Source organism: Oreochromis niloticus, linkage group LG12 (genome assembly GCF_001858045.2).
Source record: "Oreochromis niloticus isolate F11D_XX linkage group LG12, O_niloticus_UMD_NMBU, whole genome shotgun sequence".
Classification (NCBI taxonomy): Eukaryota; Metazoa; Chordata; class Actinopteri; order Cichliformes; family Cichlidae; genus Oreochromis; species Oreochromis niloticus.
The window spans coordinates 32593811-32609385 of NC_031977.2; the positions used below are offsets into that span (position 1 = coordinate 32593811).

The window sequence follows — 15575 nt, forward strand, 5'->3', positions numbered from 1 at the left end:
TGAGTGGGCATCCTTCTTGGGGGACACTCCAATAGGGCTTAAATCTGGGACTCTCCACCATTTGACCTTAGAACTGAAGAAGCTTCTCGGATGAGAGCTGAAACGTCTTGAAGCAACTTGAAGAAGTCCAGACGCTTTTCTTTCCAAGCTCCTTAGACTACAATGACCTGAATGACTGAGAACCTTCACAGACATATTGGGAAATGTAATAAATGCAACGTGACACAAGCACAAACACACTGTAACATGTTATTGATCTCTGCTTTCACCCACCTGTTGATTGGTCAGAGTCCAAAATAAGATATTGGTCTGCAGTCAGACACACGTCAGACCTAGACAGACTTAGCAACTTACACTTATGATGGTGAGTAACTTTTTACTTCACAGTAAATGTTGAAACAGGTTTTGAAAATGTAATTAATCTAAATATAAAACTGCAAAACAAGCAGACTGTTCACTTATTGCTGAAGATATGTTTGACTTTATGACTTTCTGTATTGTTTCTGGGATGCTTAGAAGTCAAATTGCACTGCTGGAAATAGTTTATTTTGATGCACATGCTGTTTTTTTTGCAAATTTTCATTATAATATTTATTTTCGTTTTTCCTGCAGTATATAAAAATTGGTGTTTTATATTTTTATTATTTCAAAAATAAAACTATGAAGACACTCAAAATAAATTTCCTTTGGTGGGAAACTATTTTGTGCAACTTTTTTGTATTTACAGTTTTGAGGCATAAGCCTCTTAAATTTCTCTCTCTAAATTTAAACTAGAAATATATGTTAAAAAAACAAAAACGATTGTCAGTTTTTTTGTAGTTTATTGCACTTTTTTAGCAATTTATGTAATTACTATGCACTTAATACATACATATTATTAAAATTTGGGCTATAATGGTTGTATTGATGTTTATCAACTTGAAATGCTCCCAAAAATGGCACTACAGCATGTAAAAATATAATATAAGCTCTGGCGGACTTGGTTCTATGGTAGGTCTTAAAGGGTTAAAGACCAGGATACGTCAGTCTAAAGGCTGCAACACACTGAACACTACAAATTCGCCCTTGGATCATCAATTTACCTTGAGGCACCGGAATTGCTGATCTCCTGCTTAAATCTGAATTAGAGGTCCGTGCTGTGGTAGAAAGGTGTGCTCACCTAACTTCTGCACAGCCTTGCCCACAAAAGACATAATAACAGAGTTGTAATCATGTGTATATACAAGTTAATCTGTAAAGAAAAACTTAATATTCCAAATTTATTCCCAAAAGAAATAAAAATGCACCAAATGTTCTGTTATAATTTAAATAAATAAATTTAAAAAACTGCTTTTTTTAAACAAAGTACTTCAATAATATTATAATATTGATTATGTTTTAAACTTTAAGTCCTGTTAAATGGGAGTTTTTCCATCTCACTGTCACCAAAGTGCTTGCTTAAAGGGAATATGTAATTGTCAGGGTTTTCTCTTTTGTATTATTTTAGGGTTTTTACCTTACAATATAAATCGCGTTGAGGTAACAGTTGTTGTGATTTTAGGCTGTATAAAAACAATGAAATTAAATTTTATTTTATAAAATAATTAAATTTTATTAAATACCCGGACTGATGTTTGAACACATACAAATTGGGAACTTTGCTCTACCTGCTTAGTTTTTATGAAGCTGCAAGAATAATTATGATGATAATTTTTTTCTTTGCTGGACTGTGGTATTTGATGTCATATTCAAGAAATTGGTCATTCATGAAACACTGTGACCCTCTTAGCTTTAAATCAGACTCAAAATAAAATTACCTATCAGAAGCCTAAAGTATCAAACATGACACAAAAGAAACTGTGGCCTCAAAATTAAAGGAAAAGGTAATGTGACAAAGTAAATGAAGAGCCACACTCTCTCCCTTGGCCATGTGCTCAGTACTAATAAATAATTACATGGCGACTTACCAAGAAAAAGCTTTCAGTGGTGTGATCACTACATCAGTTTTTGATTCTTCACAAAAAATTATGAAAACTTTTCTTATACCTGGTTTCCTTCTTGAGTATTTTCAGTTAATCCAGCAGATGGCACTGAAACATCATTAACTGCTCACCACAGCAGCTACATTAATGAAAAGCTTTTGTAATGTAAATGTAAATGTCGTTGAAGATGTAAAAGTGAGACTGTTTTACTGTTTTTCCAAAACAGTCAAGGCTTACACTGAAATACTTCGTGTTACTTCATATATTCATTATATATGATTATTTATAATTTTCCTGCAAATGGACAGCATCAAAAATTCACTTAGATTCTATTTTATTTCTTTAGTGACAAATCACAACAACAGAACTTAAATTGATTTACTGTTGTTCAGATTTTCCGTAATAACAGTGCCTTTAAGCACAGGCAAGGGTACAGGTAAATGTTCTTGTTTTTTTAGCTTCTTCAATCTCCATCAGAAAAGTTTGTAGTTGAATTAAATACCGATATTACTCATAACACTGAAGTCCACAACATTTATATGGAAATATACCTTTGAGGCAAGGCAGGTTTATTTATGTAGCACAATTTTATGTTTGAGACATGTCAAAGTGCTTTATATTAACATTAAAATCAAGGAACATTAAAAATGAATAGCAAAAAACCATCAATAGAATACATACAGTGAGTTTTATATGATACAGACGTCATAGGCAAATACATCATCTGCGTCACCACCACCCACATCATCATCATCACTGCTATCACTATCAGTGTACATATGATTAAAGATCACATTTAAAAAGTTAAACTGAAAATTTATTTTTATAATAAAAAATTCTAAGACTAGTTTACTACTAGATTTATTAGTTTAGACACAGTTTTATTGAAACTGACATTTTAAGGTCAGTTAAGTTGACATTCAGTGACACTTCATTATCTGCTAATACATATTATCATAATTAAGTGCTAAATATAAGATTGTATACTTGTATCCATTTTCTGTTTAATTACATTCTTCTACTGTAATGCAGCTAGAATAATTTCATTCAAATTCAACAAGAAGAGGAGTTTGATGGCTAAAAACACATTAGACATCACCAGACATCATACTGAGGTTTGTTGATTTCATGGACAAGGCTTAGATCCATCCAGAGGTTCACATCGATTCACCACAGCCCGGACTTCTCCCACCTGAATGCCATTATATTTCCCAGTAATGGATGTTATTCGGATGTTCCCATTACCGTAAGTGCGTCTGAGGCGTCCTGTGAATGGGATGTCGACTTTGTATTTGTACCGGAGCATATTAATGACACAGGATTGGTTTGGTGGCACAGTGACCTCCACAGATACAGTATCAGTAAAGCTCTCTGTCATAGTTGTTCCTTGGGTGAATGCAAACGACACCTCAGTGCTGATCTCAATTTTTTTTTCGAAGACAGTAGGGATACCAATTTTAATGCTTGTACTAACAGTAACTGCAACAGAAGAATAAGTGTCCCACCTGTGCTCCACCTCAGACGTCTTTGAGATGGAACTTGTTTTCACTACTGGTTGACATTCATAGTTGCTGATGGTTGTTTGACGCATGACCTCAGGAGGATAATGGAGAATTTTAGTGTTGTCAATGTTGTACCTGACATCGTCAATCTGTTGGCTGACTATATTTTCATTGGTGGTCAGGACCTTGTAGGATGTGTACGTATATACTTTACCCTTCCAGGGCAGGTAGAAGGCCTTTTCTTTAGTGGACACATTCCCAAGTCCATATTTGTTCATTCCTACATATATTTGTTCCCCTGGACAGGTCGAGACTGAATTCTTGGGCACCTTACCAGACGAATTATCCTTCCACTCCAGGATCTCAAAGTTGTCTCTGTTGACGAGTAACTCAAAGGGATATACTCTGTGAAATCTGTTTTTGCGAGCAAAGAAACAATAAGGACCCTCTTTGGGGGTATAAAAGCCTGTGTCACACTTGTATTTGCAGACATAATCAGTGCGATCAAAATTTCTGTTGTAAATTGAGACAGCAGTGTTGATAATAGAACGTTTAAAGGTGATCCACTCCAGGTTGGTGTCAATGGTAGTCTTAAAGGAAGAAGAATGAACTGGCCTCCTCTGTCTGAACTTAGTAACACTAAGAAGAGGTTGGTCTGTTAGCATCGATCTGTTAGCCGATTTCCCAGGACTCCCAGTTGCATCTGAGTTCACCAGTGAAGAAAAGAAAGAAAAGGAGAAAGAAAAAAACATTGAGCTCGTGGCTTGGTTTTTATCATTCTGGTAATATATTTCAGTTTATTGATCACCCTTTCGTCTTTAGGTTGCTAACTCCTGAGATATTCCTCCATCATATGTTATATGTAAGTTCCAGTTCGGTGTGATGGAGTTTGTTATCTGAGTTAGTTCCTTGTGTTCTTTTTTTCTGTATTTTGATTTACTGATCTACTGTTACCCAGTGTTTGCTGTTCAGTGTGAGTTTTCAGTTCTCTGTTTAGCTTTTTTGTTAGTTATTTTCTCTTGTGTCTGAATTGGTGGCCTTAATCTTCCTACCTGTGTCTCATTGTCCCATGTCTCCCTTTACCTCGTGCATTTAAATTGTCCTTCCTCTCAATCTTTGTCTTACTGTCTGAATATATATATAATAGGGGTGCAACGATACACAAAATTCACCGTTCGGTTCGGTTCGATACTTTGGTGTCACGGTTCGATATTTTTTCGATACAAAAAAATGCTCATGCCTTTTTAATTTGTCATATATTAAAATTGAAAAAGACATGCAGCTTGTGGGGATAGGTTAATTGGATAATCGAAATTGTCACTAGGTGTGAATGTGAGTGTGAATGGTTGTCTGTCCCTGTGTGTTGGCCCTGCGACAGACTGGCGACCTGTCCAGGGTGTACCCCGCCTCTCGCCCTATGACAGCTGGGATAGGCTCCAGCGCCCCCCGCGACCCTGAAAAGGATAAGCGGAAGCGAATGGATGGATGGATTTATTAAAATTATAAATATATATTTTAACTCAAAAGTACGGTTTTTAAATTTAATGTTGCTGAAACAACAAAATAATTAAAAAATAAAATAAATCTATCTGATCTAGGAATCACTCATCTTTGGAAAAGAGAGTTTATTACAGAGAAATGGCTCTTTCCAAAATAAAAGCTATACTATACGCTTTTTCTGGGTTATATTCTCAGCAGCATATTAAACATATCAGGTCCACATATATATATATATACACACAAAAACACCCAGCACGCCCCTGCGGGCGGTTTATCCTTCAAGCTCGGGTCCTCTACCAGAGGCCTGGGAGCTTGAGGGTCCTGCGCAGTATCTTAGCTGTTCCCAGGACTGCGCTCTTCTGGACAGAGATCTCCGATGTTGTTCCCGGGATCTGCTGGAGCCACTCGCCTAGCTTGGGAGTCACCGCACCTAGTGCTCCGATTACCACGGGGACCACCGTCACCTTCACCCTCCACATCCTCTCGAGCTCTTCTCTGAGCCCTTGGTATTTCTCCAGCTTCTCGTGTTCCTTCTTCCTGATATTGCTGTCATTCGGAACCGCTACATCGATCACTACAGCCGTCTTCTTCTGTTTGTCTACCACCACTATGTCCGGTTGGTTAGCCACCACCATTTTGTCCGTCTGCATCTGGAAGTCCCACAGGATCTTAGCTCGGTCATTCTCCACCACCCTTGGGGGCATCTCCCATTTTGACCTCGGGACTTCCAGGTTATACTCGGCACAGATGTTCCTGTACACTATGCCAGCCACTTGGTTATGGCGCTCCATGTATGCCTTGCCTGCTAGCATCTTGCACCCTGCTGTTAGGTGCGGGATTGTCTCAGGGGCATCTTTACACAGTCTGCACCTGGGGTCTTGCCTGGTGTGATAGACCCCAGCCTCTATGGATCTTGTACTCAGAGCTTGTTCTTGTGCTGCCATGATTAGTGCCTCTGTGCTGTCTTTCAGTCCAGCTTTGTCCAGCCACTGGTAGGATTTCTGGATATCAGCCACCTCCTCTATCTGCCGGTGGTACATACCGTGCAGGGGCCTGTCCTTCCATGATGGTTCCTCGCCTTCCTCCTCTTTCTTGGGTTTCTGCTGCCTGAGGTATTCACTGAGCACGCTGTCAGTTGGGGCCATCTTCGTGATGTATTCGTGGATGTTTCTTGTCTCATCCTGGACTGTGGTGCTGACACTCACCAGTCCCCGGCCCCCTTCCTTCCGCTTAGCATACAGCCTCAGGGTGCTGGACTTGGGGTGAAACCCTCCATGCATGGTATATATATATATATATATATATATATATATACAGCAAAGCTTGAAACCTGGACTACACTACAGACGATACCTACCTACCCTCCATGGAGAAAGACTAGAGGCTAAGATCAAGGTAGCACAGGGGGAGGTTAGCCAACTATCGGAGCTGCAGAATGGTGTGACAAAGAAGGTGCCTAAGAAGTACAGCAAGCTGTCCATACCTGGTGCCTTGGAAACTGCCAAGCAAAGACTCACAGCCTTGGCCAGTCGCTTGAAGAGGTACACCAGAGAGATCGAAAGCAGGAAAATAAACCAGCTGTTCTCGACAGAACCATCCAAGGTGTACTCTCAGGGGAACAATATGAGAACAGCACCACCAAGGCTGGAGGTGGAGCAATAATGGAAGAGCATATGGGAGAAAGATGCAACCCATAAAAGCAATGCTCAGTGGCTAGTGGATCTGAGAGCAGACCACAGCAACCTCCCCGAACAGGGCCTAGTAACCATCACAGTGCAGACATCCAAGAAAGGGTTGCCAGTATGAAGAGCTGGACAGCACCAGGCCCCAACATGGTACACGTCTACTGACTGAAGAAGCTGAATGCACTCCACAAGCGTCTGGCAGCACAAATGAACCAGCTGCTAGTTGACGAGAGACATCCAGAATGGCTAACCGAAGGCCGGACAGTCCTGATACTCAAGGCCATCCAACTACCGGCCAATAACCTGTCTCAGTACCACATGGAAGCTCCTGTCAGGCATCATAGCGGCTAAGATGAACAGGCACATGGGTCAATACATGAGCGGGGCACAGAAAGGGATGGGCAAGAATACCAGAGGCGCAAAACACCAGCTACTGGTAGACCGAGCAGTCAGCCGAGACTGCAGAAGGCTGGGGTCTACCACACCAGGCAAGACCTCAGGTGCAGGCTATGTAAAGATACCCCTGAGACAATCCCACACCTAACAGCAGGGTGCAAGATGCTAGCAGGCAGGGCATACATGGAACGCCATAACCAAGTGGCCAGCATAGTATACAGAAACATCTGTGCCGAGTATGGCCTGGAAGTCCTGAGGTCGAAATGGAAGACGCCCCCAAGGGTGGTGGAGAATGACCGAGCTAAGATCCTGTGGGACTTCCAGATACAGACGGACAAACTGGTGGTGGCTACCCAACCGTAGTGGTGCTAGACAAACAGAAGAAGACGGCGTGATACATGTAGCAGTTCCGAATGACAGCAACATCTGGAAGAAGGAACACAAGAAGCTTGAGAAATACCAAGGGCTCAGAGAAGAGTTTGAGAAGATGTGGAGGGTGAAGGTAACAGTGGTCCCAGTGGTAATCAGAGCACTAGGTACAGTGACTCCCAAGCTAGGCGAGTGGCTCCAGCAGATCCCAGGAACAACATTGGAGATCTCTGTCCAGAAGAGCGCAGTCCTAGGAACAGCTAAGGTACTGTCCAGGACCCTCAAGCTCCCAGGCCTCTGGTAGAGGACCTGAGCTTGAAGGATAGACAGGGCGAGAGGGGATTTTTTTTTTTATTACACATGATAATACATATATTCTTGCAAATACTAACATATGTTACACAAGTGAAGGGCATATTGTTAATAGAGTGGATGTTGTATATCTGAGGTCTTAAGACCTAAAGAGAACATGTATGAAGGATATGGGCTTCTTTTTACTATAAATCCTCTTTTAAAAGAGTTTTGATGTGATGTTTTTTGGTCTATAAGACATTTCATCTTTCAGACATTTAAGGAATGGAATTTAAAATTAATAGAACAGAAATTTTTGTTTACCATTTCTCTGCTCTATGGTGTTATCAATGTCATGAAGACTCGCTGAGGACAGAACCTGCAGAGCCAACAGCAACAACACCGATGGATACATCTGAATATGACAGGACAAAATCAGTCTTAGTTACCAGCAGTTTAAAACTACATTTAAAAAATCTGGACCTCACTGCTCAGGTTAGCTCTATTAAAACATTTCAGCTTGAAGAAAAAAACAACTTTTCAGTATACTGTTAAATATTTAATGAATGAAGTTTTCCATTTGCAAACACATTTTTTCAAAATGCCACCTTATTTGTTTCCATTTCCTCAGAAATGCAAAGCCTTGTATTCACTTGTTTCTTTCTCTCTCTCTATTCTTCAGAAGTTTCAGGAAGGAGCATGTTGTCACGGTTACAGTCAGTACTGTACAATCCTTCGCACCATCCTGTGCTGGACAGCCACAGGAACACGATTAACAAAAGACTCATTCGACCATAGGGTTCCCTTAAAAAACGGAATCGTCCCGTATTTAGAAACAAAAGTACACGTCCCGTATTGAGCTAATAAGGGACGCACTTTGTCCCGTAATACAGTGAGACTCAAAAGTAGTCTATAAATGTTAATGGAATTAAAGCTTTGTTTGAAAACATAATTCCCAGCCCCTCTCCTGCTTTGTGACCAATGAGCTGACAGCACACTTATGACAATTCGAGTATGACAATTCAGATTACCGCTTATCTCATTGGTCGAGGAAAGGTTGCTTACGGAGAAAATACCGGAAGACAACAGATGACCACAACAAGAAGCATGGCCAACAGGGAAACAAACGCAGACACTGCGGTGCAAGTCTCGGACGACAGTACACCTAAAGCTGGGCATACACTGTGCGATTTTCAAACTGCACGATTGACTCGCAGGAGTTATAAGTTGGTAGGTCACGATGCAGGGTCTCACACTATACCGCCCGATGCTCTGATGCGACCTGAGTGCTCACACTGTGCCTCCATAAAATGAAGGTTATAACAGAAATTCTGTCGCTCGCTCTCCCTCTGTGTCTTTCACTCACACAGACACGCACTAAATTGCTAAAGAAAGATATTGATCAGGCAGCTGTGATTGAGCAGCAATGTAAATCCAACTATTTTCACGGTTGTTGTGGTCGTGATAATTTTGTGATGCCACATCAAAAAGGCTCGGATGAGCTTTCCAAAGTTCTACAAGTTGTGCCTCCATCGCTTGTGTCCAGATCACACGCTGCACAGCCGTGCTGCTCCGTCTTTTTCACCGCCGTTTACGTGTTTGCGCGTGAGCAGTGTGAGCGGCTGCGGTGACATCCTCACAAGTGATTGATGATCGGGGCTGGTCATGAGGTGTTAATCGCTTCTCGTTGCCCCACGTATACTGCACGATGCATGATGAAGGCCAAAATCGGGCCGATCACCAAAACGGTCGCACGACTCAAAAATTGGTTCAAAATGGGCCAAAAATCGCACAGTGTAAGCCCAGCATTAGACCAGCAATGTTTGTTCCCCTCAGAGAAAGAAAAAAAGGCTGCAAAAGTACAGGGAGGAATGGGAAAAGTAAAACACCTGGCTGGAAAAAGTGCACGATAACACCTATAAAGCGCACTGCACTGTGTGCCGGCACACTTTTTCCATAGGCCATGGTGGACTGACTGACCTCAAGCAACATGCTTCTAATGGTGGGCACATGAAGAACATGAGGGGCGTGAAAGCTCGGGGAACCCTTAACCAATTTTTTTGTCCACCAGGCCACGGCAGAAGCAGATATGGTATGTAAACACTGGTTTGTTTTTTTTAAACCCTCTGGTTAAGGTTAATATGGGCATGTGCAGTGAATATCAGCGCTATGTGGCCAGAAGTGTGATAATATATTTTGTGTAATAAACAACGGCAAGGATAGATGATTACAACAAATAGATGACTAATACATAAAAGTAATACATAGATGAATAATGATGATGAGTTATGATGCGTAATCATGGGAACAAGCGGGTTTACAAACGGCAGCAGCTGATTAGCATTAGAAAAGCTGAAATAATGCCTCAACTGAAGCCAATTGCACTAAATGCACTATATGTGCACAGTTACAAGAATGTTTTTCGTTTTATTGTTTTCTATTCATTTATATAATTTTAAGTTAAGCAGGACAGAGTTCTTTTAAAGAAAGATTTACTTATATTCTCAAAAGTTAAGCATGACAGGCTTCTGTTTAAGAAAGAGTTCTGTTTTATTGTGTTAATGTTGTCATTTTGAGCTAAAAATAAATGGCTAAATGATCATTTGTTTCCTATATGGTCATATCACAAAGAATATGCATCTACTTAAATCAAATTCAAGTCAAATGGTTAAAAAACTAATTTCACACACACACAAAAAAAAGAGCTACAAAATTCACCACACTGGGAAGGGTGAAGACAACTGGGTTACCCGGCTCTGGCCACGAGGTGTCCCTTATTTATTTTTCAGGGAGTTGGCAACCCTATTCGACCAGGACACACCAAAAAATCATTCAAACTTTATAATTCCTCTTTTGACACCTGGATTATTTTCACTTGAAATATCTTGTCTATGCTGAACATAATATTTGCCCCTGTGATTATTAAAGTATTCTGATTCTCAGTGTCTTGTTGTTTGCTGGTATCATAAATATTTAAAAGGTGAATTTTGAAATGTTTTCAGGAAAAAATTTTTTCACAATTACTAATGTATAAAAGTAGCTCTCTTTTTCTGTAGTAAAATGAGACAGATGAGATTAAACATATGTTAGCGTGGACAAATTGAAGAAATCTGAGGAAGTATAGGAATAAATTCACAGAGGGGACTGAGGAGAACCAATCTTACTCTTTTAATGTTATCACACAATCCCCAAAACACGCAATAGAACTTCACCATATTACAAATCATATTAATATTTCATAACATTATTTTATATGCATAATCTGATGCAAAACTTGAATTTGAACACAATAAGAGCTACTCACTATCACAGCAGCGTCCATCCCTTCATGCATCTTGATAACCTACCTTCAGTGGTTTTATATAGTGTGGATACATGTGGCTGAGTCACTGAAACACTCTACAAACCTGGACTTTGTCTCGGCCCTGATCTTAATCTGGTCCAATCATATAAAAACACACGTGGCCTCCTGTAGGATTATTTTATAAGCTGTAACAATATTTACCCAACAAAGAGAAATATTTAGGTGACATTTACATACACAAATACATAGAATATGGTTTTATTGCTCTAACAAATGTCTTTTACATTCTGTAAACTATACAAACGTCATATTGTGCATTATTAATCTTTCAGCAAGCCTTGACTTTCTGATCCTATTTTATTGCTTTAAGCCCTGTGTTTACCTTTTACATGCCCACATCTCATCTCTCTGTTGTTTGTTTATCTAATGTTTTATGGTTTCTGCTTTTCTTCTCACTTCTCAATAATCAAATCATGGTATTGTTACCAGGAACTACAACTTACCTAAAAAAAATGTGGCTGAACATTTTATGGATGTAGTGAAGGAAGACATGCAGGGTTGCTGTGACAGATGATAATGTGAGATGGAGGCAGATCTGGTGACCGCCCAGAGAATACAGTCAAAAGAAGAAGATCTAAATCCCGATGGATCTTAGTCTTCTTCTTACCTCCACACTCATCATAAAACTTCTTGATGGTCATCATGCAGTGTGTTCATGAAGATATAGATAATTAGTGCTACCAAAAATATCAAACTAATAGATAAACATAATGTCAATATACACAATAGTTTATCTTTATCCTTTTCCCACCAACTATTTATTATGTCTAGATTATTTTGACATCATTACATAATACAAAATCTGTTGCAGCTTCAATAGTCAGACTTATTATTTATTTACATTTAATTCAAAGTGAAATCTCATATGTCTGATGTGGAGCACAGAGCACATGTTATAAGTGATTCTGAGAAAACAACAAACACCATTCATTCTTTAAACAATGAGAAAGTCTCCCATTAAACTCTGTTTATCAGTCTGTTCTTATCAGACTTTATGCCAAACCTTTGGTTTTGTTTTCTCTTTCGGTTGTACACACAGATAACGGCAATGTTGAAAGAAAGTCTTTATTGCATCCTCCTAATCTGTGTCAGTTTCATTGTGAACGGACAGATTTTCACAACCTGAGACATTACGCTGCTACAGCTTCTAAATCTAGTATGTTCAGAAACACCACAGCATCATCACATGAACACCAATAGTCAGGGTTTTAATAGTTTTGCAATTTTCATTAGTTTTTTTTTTTTATTTCGTTTTGACTTCAGATTTTCAATTTTATATTAGTTTTAATTAGTTTTTACCAATTGTTTGCTAGTTTAGTTTAGTTTTTATTTTTTGGAAAATCCTTAGTTTCAGTTTAGTTTTGATTAGTTTCAGTTATAGTTTTAGTTGTGTTTGCAATAAAGTGTAACAAAATCCCAGTTTCATCATATCAGTCATTCTCTTCTGCTTATCCTTGGGTATGTTGCTATTCCAGCTACCATACCCTGCACCCTGGACAGGTCGCCTGTCTGTCGCAGGGCTAACACGCAGAGACAGACAACTCACATTCCCACCTATGGGTTCTTTAAATAAATAAATAAATAAATAAAGGCAGATGAACAACCACTGATACCAGGCAACTATAAAATGTATATCTTGGCCCCAATGAGACTATTAACTCTTGCAGCACCGGGTGTTAAGGCAATTGACTCACACAGTTATGTAGATATCCCAGTCCTGTTGTCTCGGGATGCATCACGCTGCCTTGCCTGGGGTTAGCTTCTGTTTCTGGGGATGAGGGTTGGGCGTGCCCCTTACCTTCTCCAGGTAAACTAGGTTAGCCTTCTTGTGTGAGCTTTTCAAGTGCACTTTAAGGTTTGTGGGATTTTTTTTCCCTTTAGAAATGTCCCTCATAATTTGTCTCTTTCCACTACAAGACACTTGCTTTATCCAAAACACAGTCATATTCAAAGTAATCCCAAATTGGAAGCTGGCGCTTTCTCCAGACTTTTCCTGACATGATTCTGCGCGTGGACGGAGCAGCAACACAGACGACGCGACTAACGTACTTGCCACCTGCTGGCATAATGAGACACAGCAAGAAAAAAACCTGGAAACTAAACTTCTTTTTCACCCTTGACTATTGTATGACACGCACACATCAACGAAAACTAAACACATTTTTGCAATAAATTCAGTTAATTTTAGTTAGTTTTGTGAACACTCATTACAGTTTTAGTTAGTTTTGCTTTTTTTGTTTTTATTTTTATTTCCGTTAACGAAAATGTTTTTTCACTTCTAGTTTTCGTTATTTCGTTAGTTTTCGTTAACGATAATAACCTTGCCAATAGTACCAGAGTCTGAAGTTTGTTAAAGGTTTCTAATGTCTGTATTTAGTATCAGTAATAAATAAGGAATCTTGGGACCAATTTTATTCCTGTTTATTTCCTGTTGATTGCAAACAATTTTTATTGTTATATAAGAATTTTATATAAAAGCCTAAAATGTGGTGCCTATTTGTACTTGGTGATCTTATACATTTACCTTTAGACAAAATCACGAAAAACTGTGACCCTCTTAGCTTTAAATCAGACTCAAAATAAAATCACCTATCAGAAGCCTAAAATATCAAAAGTAACACAAAAGAAACTTTGGCCTCAAAATTAAAAGTAAAGGTAACTTGATAAAGTAAAAAAAGAGCCACAATCTCTCCCTTGTCCCTGCGCATGTAGTAATAAATAATTACATGTGGACTTACCAAGAATAAACTGTTTAAATCAATTTTTGATTTTTCACAAACGTTTGTGAAAACTGTTCTTGTACCTGGTTTTCTTGTTGGGCATTTTCATTTAATGCAGCAGATGGCACTGAAACCTCATCAACTGCTCACCACAGCAGCTACATGATGACACTGATGACTGGGTCTTTAAGAATTACTGGTTGTTAATTAGAAGCTTTTGTGTTATGCAAATGACATGCAAACATCAGGGACTGCGATGGTAGACCATGGAGTTGCGGAGAAGTAGGACCCAAAAGGCAGGACTCTGATGGTGAAGAGCAGTGAACTTTATTTACAGTGAAGGGATAAAACATGATTATCAACAAATCCCAGGCACTGTGGCTCCTGTGGCGATTCCTCCCTGATTCCTACACAGTGTAAAACTCACTGAAAAGGTGAAAATACAACAAGTCCAAAAACTCCTTTTCCCAGACCAAACCTAAACTGGAAAAAACTAACAAAACAAAGCTGAAACCTTAAATGGCGATGCAGGGCGACACGGGGTAATAACACAGAATGATGCAGGGAAAGAACAGACAAACCAGCAACGCACACAAGAAAAGGGCTTAAATACACACAGGGCAATCAGGGAATGGGAGACAGGAGGGAGACACGGCTGCGATTAATTGGACATAACGAGACAAGGGGAAACAAAACTAGAAACACTGACATAAGACACGGACCTTCACAATAAAGCAGGAAATACAGAGACGCAAACTGGAGAGGGAAGAGAACACTGAGGAGCATGAGGGAGACATGGAAACATGGCAAACATAACAGAATAAAACACGAACGGAACCACGGCACAAGAACTCACACCACAATATAAACACAGACACATAGGGAGACAAAAAGGGCAGAGACACAAGAGGGAATCCAATAAACTAAACTGAACAACCTAGAAACCACAGAATAAACAATAAACTTCAGCTTCTTGTGCAACCTGTTACATTTGAGTTTGCTTAGCAACAGATGATAGGAGATGGGTCAACAGGAGGACAAGTCTACGGGGATCTCCAGGGTCTGAGATCATCACAGGGCTCTAGACTAACTTTTTGACATGGGTGCACCGGTACGTCTAACTTTAAAAATTTAGGTGTACCGACACAAAAGTTAGGCGCACTCAAATTTTTCAACCGCATCGCTTAACACCGCAGTTTTACATGTGTACTTTCTTTGGGGGGGAAGTCCATACAGACAATATTCATTTCTAAGTTATTAACTAACAAACTTGTGCTTAAATTGCTTTGTCAATATTGTAGAAAATGTTTAACTTAATCATCATCTTGGCTCCTCTGACGACCTGTTTGCTGCTGCCTGCTGCTGAAAGGCAGTGGGGAGAGGGGACACGGGCAGTGCATTTATTGCAGCATATAATGTGTTTTCTGGATACACTGCTGTTTTTTCAGCATTCAAAGATTGATGGCACCGTGTCAGAGCTGGCTATGAATTTCAGACGGATCAGTCCTTAACTTAACACAAAAGTTATCAATCGTTCTTTTCATCTTTTCTTATTACCCACAGCTACATCCACTTCTTTCGGGCCTAGGCTGCTCACTAGGGCTGGGTATCATCACTGAGTTCTATAATCCATTCGATTCTGGTTCTCAAAGTCCTGATTCGATTCAATTTAGCCTCAGACAGTCAGAAATATTATAATTCTGATCATTTATCAGTACTGATACATGTGAGACTTCATCAGAATTGTGAACATCACAGCAGATGCCTTTGTGTCAAAGTAACTGAGA

The 15575-nt window shown here is 39.5% G+C and overlaps 1 long non-coding RNA gene across 2 annotated transcripts; it reads left to right on the top strand.

The window, feature by feature from the left end:
- The first annotated feature begins 308 nt into the window (after positions 1 to 308).
- Positions 309 to 10656, top strand: LOC112848301 (uncharacterized). Of its 2 annotated transcripts, none has more exons than XR_003222351.1 (3): positions 309 to 364; positions 8066 to 8199; positions 8387 to 10656. It is a non-coding gene; the product is annotated as an uncharacterized LOC112848301 (long non-coding RNA). The 2 variants fall into 2 exon arrangements; XR_003222350.1 differs by having other exon boundaries at positions 321 to 364; positions 8015 to 8199.
- Positions 10657 to 15575: the final 4919 nt, after the last annotated feature.